Genomic DNA, 9,512 nt, shown 5'->3' on the forward strand with positions numbered 1-9,512 from the left:
AGGACACAACCCAGGTATTCCTCCTAACGGTAACCAAAGTACTGTCTGATCATGCAGACCTCTGTCAAGGCCAACATAAAACATTATTTTTGGGTTATGTAAACCTGTGTGTTTTTGACATACTTGGCAAATAAAGATGATTCTGATCACACAAAACAGAGAAAGGTTTGTCCTTAGCCCTTCTTACACTCCTTCAATCAGCTCTCTAAAAGTAGTTTCTTTTAATTATATGATCGAGCTTCATGTTCTCCATGTAGGCCTATTCGGAATTAAGAGACAATAATTATTTTGCTGTGTGAATGTGATAGTCTGTTGTACATTTGTCATGCACCCCGTTGTTCTGTTGTGACACACTACTTTGTCTCAAAAGTGCTTTGTGTTCTGCCTCAAGCAAGATTTTAGTTCAAGGAGAAAAGCAAATCGTGTAGTATTTCAGCTCGCTCTATTTCCTACCATTACGTTTGTGATTCAGTAAAGTGCATGCAACTCTTACTTCAGAGTATGTATTAAAGTTGAACCTGCAGTTTGTTCTAGGTCAGGGGTATCAAACATACGGTCCAATCCGGCCCGAGGGCGTTGTTCTGCTTGTCAGAAGTGCTGGGCGATATGGCCTAAGTTTGATATCACAATGTTTTTCTTAATGTCCTTAATGTCAATATTCGATATGACTCGATACTTATTGTATTAAAGTTACTAAATGTACAGAACGGGACCAGACCAAAATGATTTACATTATAAGAAAGAAGGTTTATTTAACAACGATAAACATCATGGAGAAATACATTACTTTTCCCTTCGGGTATTGCAAATATAATGATCTCACAATTAGTGATGCACCCAAATGAAAATTCTTGACCGAAACAATACAAAGGAAAAAGAAAATGAGAAACCGGATCCTAAGACTGGACCTCCTAACCGCTTGTTCGTACCCGACTTGGCACGTTGTGACTTTCTCCGGTGGGCCCACAGTTCAAAACTCACCTGTCACCCCGGAATCACCCGCACCATTCAATTCGTACAACAACACTTCTGGTGTCCTAGCCTGATGAAAGACACTGCTCCGTCTGTGCCCGAGGGAAGAATTGCGCCCCTTACCTATCCCGAGTCGCCCTTGGTCCCACATCGCCTTGGACTTCGTTATCGTCCTACCCCCTCTGAAGGTATCATCTATCATTTTTACTATTATCGATCGATTTTACAAATACTTCCATTACATACCCATCCACAAGCTACCCTTAGCCTTTGAAACTGCTAACCTCCTTGTCAATCATGTCTTCAAACTCCAGAAAATCCCCATCGGCATCGTCTCAGGCTGAGGTCCTCAGTTCTCCTCCCTTGTTTGGAAAGAGTTCTGTAAAGCGGTGGGCGCAGCAGCCAGCTTGTCTTCTGGATACCATCCACAGAGCAACAGCCAGAGGGAGAGGACAAATCAGTCACTGGAGTCGGGCCTTCGCTGCGTTGCCGCACGCAACCCCACCTCCTGGAGCTCATTCCTCCCATTAATAGAATACGCCCACAACTGCCTCACCAGCTCCGCCACTGGTATGTCTCCGTTCATGGCCTGCTACGGTTTCCAACCTCCATTATTTAGGGAACAGGAGCATGCGGTGGCGGTTGTCGCGGTAAGGGATCACCTAAAAAGGATCCAGTACATTTGGAAGGACGTCAGGGCGGCCTTAACTCGGTCTGCGGAGAGAAATAAAAGGCTTGCGGACCTTCGTCGCTCCCCTATGCCTGAGTACAATGTGGGTCAGTCTGTTTGGCCTTTCTCCCGTGACCTCCCACTCCCGCAAACTCACTCCGTGCTTTATTGGTCCGGTCCCGATCACTAAAATCATCAATCCCACGTCAGTTCAACTAAAATATCTGCAATCTCTTAAGATTCTTCCATGTGTCACTAATCAAGCCTGTCTCCACCTGCGCTCTTAGCCCTACGGCCGTACCCTCTCTGCCCTCCCGCGTTATCGACGACCATCTAGCCTTCACAATGTCACGCATCCTTGATGTGAGGCCCAGGGTTAGGGGTTACCAGTTCCTGGTGGGCTGGGAGGGGTATGGTCCGCAGGGAACGCTCCTGGATCTACCGCAAGCTTATTCTTGACGACACCCTGATTTCTGACTTTTACGCGGCTCACCCTGGGTAGCAGGGCAGGACGCCACGAGGGGGGGTACTGTCATGAGGTGTGCCCTGCAGTTCCTTTGTTGGAGCTTGGGTGGCGCTTTGCGCCCCTCTCGCCCTCTCTCTCTCTCGCTCTCTTCCCAGTAATCAGCACTACCTCGGCCGCGCACCTGTTGTCAATCAACCTTCATCATCACCTGCATTTAAGCCTGCCTGCAAGACTCCACTGCCAGAACATTAACGTTCAACCGTGGTACAATGCCTCTCAACTTACACGTAAGCTACGCCAGTCCTCGCAATATTTCTGACCTCCATGTTCTTCCTTGTCCTCAGTGCTCCTTCTGTGTTCCCCGCCTTGCTGACCTCTACCACCATGCCGCCAAGCCATCCACCTGGTCACGCCATCGCCTGCCGCACGCTCCTTGTCTCGACGACCCGCCAGTACGCCTCAAGGATCCACCTCTGACTTCCTTCACAATAAACCATTCTCCACAAACCTCTTCAGCCTCTGCCTGCTTCTGGGTACAGTTAAAATTACATGTAATGATTATGTTATCCATCCATCCATCCATTTTTTGAGCCGCTTCTCCTCACTAGGGTCGCGGGCGTGCTGGAGCCTATCCCAGCTATCATCGGGAAGGAGGCGGGGTACACCCTGAACTGGTTGCCAGCCAATCGCAGGGCACAAACAAACAAACAACATTCGCACTCACATTCACACCTACGGGCAATTTAGAGTCCCCAATGAATGCATGTTTTTGGGATGTGGGAGGAAACCGGAGTGCCCGGAGAAAACCCACGCAGGCACGGGGAGAACATGCAAACTCCACACAGGCGGGACCGGGGATTGAACCACGCTCCTCAGAACTGTGAGGCTGACGCTCTAACCAGTCGTCCACCGTGCCGCCATGATTATGTTATTTAATTTAAAAATTGTGACCAATTGTAATCCATTACATTAATGGGAGAAAATGTCTAATTAAATTACAGTTGATTTTGGAAATTTCCATGATTACAATATTAGATACATTTTAAAAATAGCCGCAAAAGCTCAGCTTTTTTTTCTAAAGGTGACGCCTTATAATTGGCTCTTTCTGGTCATGTGCCATTCCACTGTAGTCTCAAACATGACATTTTTCCAACTATTACATCGAAGCGCCACCTTGTGGTACAATTAATTTCTGAAAGATTTTGTAAAGGCTAGAATTATTATTACACTTTTGAACACAAAAGAACGTTGACATTTGAACAGTTTCAGTTTTATAATTTTGCACTTTTTATAGAACATTCACTAATCTGGTTTGTACAGTGACCTACAGGCGCAAATGTGCATATGCTCCATAGCAGTAATGACGCAAAACAAAAAACACCCAAGCAAATAAAACAGCAAAATAAAAATGCTGCAAGATAAATGTGCTGCAATCACACACAAAAAAAAAACAGAAAACGAAAAATGCTGCAAACAAAAAAAACTACAAATCCCAAAACAACTACAAGAAAGAAATGCTGCAAAGAAGTGGTGCAAGTTCATGTCACACAAAGGAAATCCGCTCTGTCCTGTAAGACCAGAGGCACCACAGATACAGTGCATTGCCATAAGTATGCACCTGTCTTGACTCACATATGAATTTAAGTGATATCCCATTCTTAATCCATAGGTTTAATATGACATCGGTCTACACTTTGCAGCTATAACAGCTTCAACTCTTGGGAAGGCTTTAAACAAGATTTAAGGCTTCTTTATACTCGCGCGGATGGCGACCACGCTGATGTCACTGCGGCCGTACCACGCGTAGTTTGCCTTGATACTCGAGCGCAACCCACGCGCACAGTTTTGAAAATGTACTGCAGTTCACCTCCAAATCGGGGGTGTCGCTACAGCTGGTATTGGCTAGGACACCACAGGGTGGCGTTTCCTCTGCACTTTTTTGGACATTTCCGGTAGCCGTTTTTACTTTCCTTTCAATAACAAGGAACAAAGCAACAACAATGGTGACCGTGGAACAGTGTCTGCTTGAACAAAAGGACCTAGATGACCAGATGATACGTTGAATTATGCTGAAAAATCGATCGAGAAGGCGGCGGCGTAGATGGTATATAGAACCAAAGGGCACGCTGACTACAGCATGTGACTAAAACGGACCAATCACGAGAGATGATCTCCGCGGCGTTCGACGCGCAGCAACAATTTTTTGCCGTGTGCGTGTCAAGCTACGCAGTGGTGGCGCGCGGGCCAATTCGTCGGTCACGTGATGCAATGCGGCCGTTGTCAGCCGCGCGAGTGCAGGAGTATAAAGAGGCCTTTGGGAGTGAGGTTATGGGAATTTATGATCATTTTTCAACACCTTTGAGATGAATTACGTAGATCATTTTACACTTCAGACTATGTGAGTCCCAGGATGCACATGTCATGGAAACAATGAGTTCCAGTCCTGGAACAATGAGTCACTGCGATTTATCATCACGGAATACAGATACAATAACCCTCCGCTGTATCACAGTTCTTGCTTCGCGGTCCCGCTATATGCAGTATATGCAGTTGTTACAAGGGAATCAGATTTGTGCCAAAAAGATTCAGACAAAACGTTTTAAGAGTCCACCCCTCAGGTTAGTCCGGTGGCCATCCAGGCCACCCGAGGTGAGGTGCCCGGCCGAGCGACTCAGGAGGTCGTCCAGGACGCCAAGCACCAGGGTCTCTACAGGGCCATTCAGGCGGACGGCCACGGTGACGAACCCAATGGTAATGCAGGGGCCAGGCAATAGGGTTGCCTGCCGCAGCTGCCGAGGAGCAGGAACGGGAGCCTGCCGCAGCTGCCGAGGAGCAGGAACGGGAGCCTGCCGCAGCTGCCGAGGAGCAGGAACGGGAGCCTGCAGTAGTTTCCTCAGCCTGCCGCCATTGAGGTTTGGGAGTAGAGGGTACGGGAGTGGCAGAGTGCACAAGGTCTCGGGAAGGTGAACTAGGGAAAATGGCTGGTACTGAACATGGTGGCTTGGGGGCAGGTTTGACTAGACGTGACTTAATTGGAGCCGTGGAACAACGTGTGAGAACAGGTGAAAAATTAAGTGACTTGTGAACAGGGGGAAAAAAACGAGGGGGCAAAATTTGACCTTTACTTGGGCGCCTCCGTTGGCCACCATGCGGCAGTCCCGGGTGGCGGCCGCTGGACGAGCGCTGCCGGAGCGGGGACGGGTGGCACAGCTGCCGAGGAGAAGGAACGGGAGCCTGGCGCAGCTGCCGAGGAGCCGGAGCGGGAGCCTGGCGCAGCTGCCGAGGAGCCGGAACGGGAGCCTGGCGCAGCTGCCGAGGAGCCGGAACGGGAGCCTGCCGCACCTGCCGAGGAGCCGGAACGGGAGCCTGCCGCACCTGCCGAGGAGCCGGAACGGGAGCCTGCCGCAGCTGCCGAGGAGCCGGAACGGGAGCCTGCCGCAGCTGCCGAGGAGCCGGAACGGGAGCCTGCCGCAGCTGCCGAGGAGCCGGAACGGGAGCCTGCCGCAGCTGCCGAGGAGCCGGAACGGCAGCCTGCCGCAGCTGCCGAGGAGCCGGAACGGCAGCCTGCCGCAGCTGCCGAGGAGCCGGAACGGGAGCCTGCCGCAGCTGCCGAGGAGCCGGAACGGGAGCCTGCCGCAGCTGCCGAGGAGCCGGAACGGGAGCCTGCCGCAGCTGCCGAGGAGCCGGAACGGGAGCCTGCCGCAGCTGCCGAGGAGCCGGAACGGGAGCCTGCCGCAGCTGCCGAGGAGCCGGAACGGGAGCCTGCCGCAGCTGCCGAGGAGCCGGAACGGGAGCCTGCCGCAGCTGCCGAGGAGCCGGAACGGGAGCCTGCCGCAGCTGCCGAGGAGCCGGAACGGGAGCCTGGCGCAGCTGCCGAGGAGCCGGAACGGGAGCCTGGCGCAGCTGCCGAGGAGCCGGAGCGGGAGCCTGGCGCAGCTGCCGAGGAGCCGGAACGAGGGGGCAAAATTTTACCTTTACTTGGGCACCTCCGTTGGCCACCACGCGGCGGTCCCGGGTGGCGGCCGCTGGACGAGCGCCGCCGGAGCGGGGACGGGTGGCGCAGCTGCCGAGGAGAAGGAACGGTAGCCTGGCGCAGCTGCCGAGGAGCCGGAGCGGGAGCCTGGCGCAGCTGCCGAGGAGCCGGAGCGGGAGCCTGGCGCAGCTGCCGAGGAGCAGGAGCGGGAGCCTGCCGCAGCTGCCGAGGAGCCGGAACGGGAGCCTGCCGCAGCTGCCGAGGAGCCGGAACGGGAGCCTGCCGCAGCTGCCGAGGAGCAGGAACGGGAGCCTGCCGCAGCTGCCGAGGAGCAGGAACGGGGCCTGCAGTCGTTTCCTCAGCCTGCCGCCATTGAGGTTTGCGAGTAGAGGGTACGGGAGTGGCAGAGTGCACAAGGTCTCGGGAAGGTGAACTAGGAAAAATGGCTGGTACTGAACATGGTGGCTTGGGGACAGGTTTGACTAGACGTGACTTAATTGGAGCCGTGGAACAACGTGTGAGAACAGGTGAAAAATTAAGTGACTTGTGAACAGGGGGAAAAAAACTAGGGGGCAAAATTTGACCTTTACTTGGGCGCCTCCGTTGGCCACCACGCGGCGGTCCCGGGTAGATGGCCAAACGGGTGCCCAAGAAAAGGTCAGAGGGAAAGGATTTGCACTCACTGGGGTTGGAAACGGGGAGACGTGACAAAAACGGACGAGGACGGGATAAACTTGGGAAGGAACCAGAAAAATCTAAATCTGTGTCAGAGTCAGAATCAGACAGGAGGTTAACTAAATCAGCGCCATCTTCACAATCAGAAAAATCAGAATCTAAAGAAACATGTGGATGTAAAATAGTAGGGCATGGTGAATAACTAGGACAAGTGGGGGGACCCGATGAAAAGGACAGAAAAGACTGAACGATAGGGCTTACTGGAGGAGAGTAGGTATGGATGGCAGGCTGAGGACGGTGGGAGGCAGTTTGGTGGTGTCCAGGGTGACGCCATGTTCTTCCCGCTGGGTCCTGTTCTGGTCGGTTCATTCTGTCACGTACGTGGTTAGGGCGAAAGCGAGGAACGCAAGGCAAGAACATGGTGGACCCAATTGCAGGGAAGCAGGGAGGCAAGGCAGGAGTGCGGGAATCTCAAAATAATAATATTTAATCACAGTGATAAAAACAACTGCCGACTATGACATGGCAAGACATGTGACAACGACAATGAACCGACAAGAACTGAAAGAAACCAGGGAACTAAATACAAACAAATTGACGAGACAACGAGGAACACCTGGACAAGACGAGTGGCTGGAGAGAGCTGATTGGTCGACACAAAGTAGACGAGAACAGGTGGACACAACAACCTAATGAGCACACGACAAACATGGAACACATTGAACAAAACTAAACACAGCCCAACCCAAAACACAGACCATGACACCACCTGCTCAATGGGGCTTTCACTGCAGATCACAATGTCATCTGCAAACATCATGGTCCATGGGGATTACAGTCTAACCTGTAGTAGCGGCTCAAAAAATGGATGGATGGATGGATAACATAATCATTACATGTAATTTTAACTGTACCCAGAAGCAGGCACCTTAAATTCGTCTACCACACCTACAGCACACCTCACCACTGTTCTCCTGCCCTCATACATGTCCTGTACATGTTTCCACCTCTTCTTCTTCTTCTTCTTCGACTTCGACCCCCAGTAGCTGAATTTCCACCAGTGACGGCGCCGGTGGCAGACGTTGTTAACCCGGGCCACGCCGATCCGGTATGGAATTCTTTGGATGAACGCTCATATGTGTTTGGCAAAGTTTTAAGCCGGATGCCCTTCCTGACGCAACCCTCTGCATTTATCCGGGCTTGGGACCGGCCTACAGTTTGCACTGGCTTGTGCCCCCCATAGGGCTGCATTACACTTATATAGACAATAACCCCCCTGAATTGGGGGGTTACAAGCATCCATCCATCCATCCATCCATTTTCTGAGCCGCTTCTCCTCACTAGGGTCGCGGGCGTGCTGGAGCCTATCCCAGCTGTCATCGGGCAGGAGGCGGGGTACACCCTGAACTGGTTGCCAGCCAATCGCAGGGCACATACAAACAAACAACCATTCACACTAACAGTCACACCTACGGGCAATTTAGCGTCTTCAATCAATGCATGTTTTTGGGATGTGGGAGGAAACCGGAGTGCCCGGAGAAAACCCACGCAGGCACGGGGAGAACATGCAAACTCCACACAGGCGGGGACGGGGATTGAACCCCGCACCTCAGAACTGTGAGGCTGACGCTCTAACCAGTCGGCCACCGTGCCGCCAGGGTTACAAGCATTAAATCGGAATTGGGCACTTAGACCACTAGTGTAAATCCATTTTAATTCATTTCTGCCAGAGATTACTGCTAACATGTTATAAGTTACTCAATTATGATGAAGTAGAAAACTATATATTCACAGTAGCCCCCTCCAAAACTACACCAAGTTAGTTTTTTTTATTTATTCATTTTTAATTTTGGCATGCATTGTATGCATTGGTAAGGTCAGGTTAATTATCTCTGTGTCACTTGACCTTTCAGATAGTACTTCGCTGGGGCATATGATGAGCAGATCATTTTATTGCGGTGGAACATTAAAGTGAGTGTGGAAATCAGGGTAACAGCGAAATGCCCCAGATGTTACATTTTGGATAATGAATATGCAAAGAGATTGACTCTCTTTGCAGTTGGCCCGGCTTCATTCCCTGCATTCAAATGGCCCCTTTCCTGTCAGAGCCACAACCACACAATGTCTGTCTGGAGAGCTATAAATAGTGAAGCCAACAAGGAACCTTGACAATTGTACTCTCTTGCGGCATTACTGACCTGAAGTGGATTTGAACCAGTTATTCTGTCATACGTACACTGCTCTGAAACTCCACTTTGGGAAAAATGATATGCTTTTCTCTTTAAGTTATTGTAATGTGAAACACCTACCCGCCCTAGATATAAAACAAAAATCACCCGAGCTTGAGATGCTTATAACAAAGGCTTGTGTTTGGTCCAAATCTCTGATCATTAAAATATTATGCAGCATAAATTTTTTGATGGGTAGTCATTTTTTTTTTAACTGAAGCGATGATCTTGCTGATCCCAAATGTGTTTAAGTAACTATTTTCTGTATCTTGCTAAAATACACAGCTGTGTCATTAGCTCGTTGACTCCATAATTACATCCTTAAAAATATGTGAGCACACTCAAGGTAAATGGCTGGCAGGTCCAAGATTTATTGCTACATAGGTTTTTAGGGCTTTTGCACTGCTCTTCTTAATTCAATTAGGGACACAGATTTGGTATTCTTAACTGAGGAAGTTACATCTCCCTATTTTTCTTGCTTTTTGCAGGCTGGCTGTTTCATCCTTGACTCACCGCTTGAAGGACCCC

General features: G+C 50.5%; 1 long non-coding RNA gene across 1 annotated transcript; it reads left to right on the forward strand.

The window, feature by feature from the left end:
- Positions 1-211: 211 nt before the first annotated feature.
- On the forward strand, positions 212-2,579 carry LOC133474532 (uncharacterized). The gene is made up of 3 exons (XR_009787534.1): positions 212-1,160; positions 1,287-2,372; positions 2,453-2,579. It is a non-coding gene; the product is annotated as an uncharacterized LOC133474532 (long non-coding RNA).
- The last annotated feature ends 6,933 nt before the right edge of the window (positions 2,580-9,512 follow it).

Source organism: Phyllopteryx taeniolatus, chromosome 2, assembly GCF_024500385.1.
Source record: "Phyllopteryx taeniolatus isolate TA_2022b chromosome 2, UOR_Ptae_1.2, whole genome shotgun sequence".
NCBI classification, from domain to species: Eukaryota; Metazoa; Chordata; class Actinopteri; order Syngnathiformes; family Syngnathidae; genus Phyllopteryx; species Phyllopteryx taeniolatus.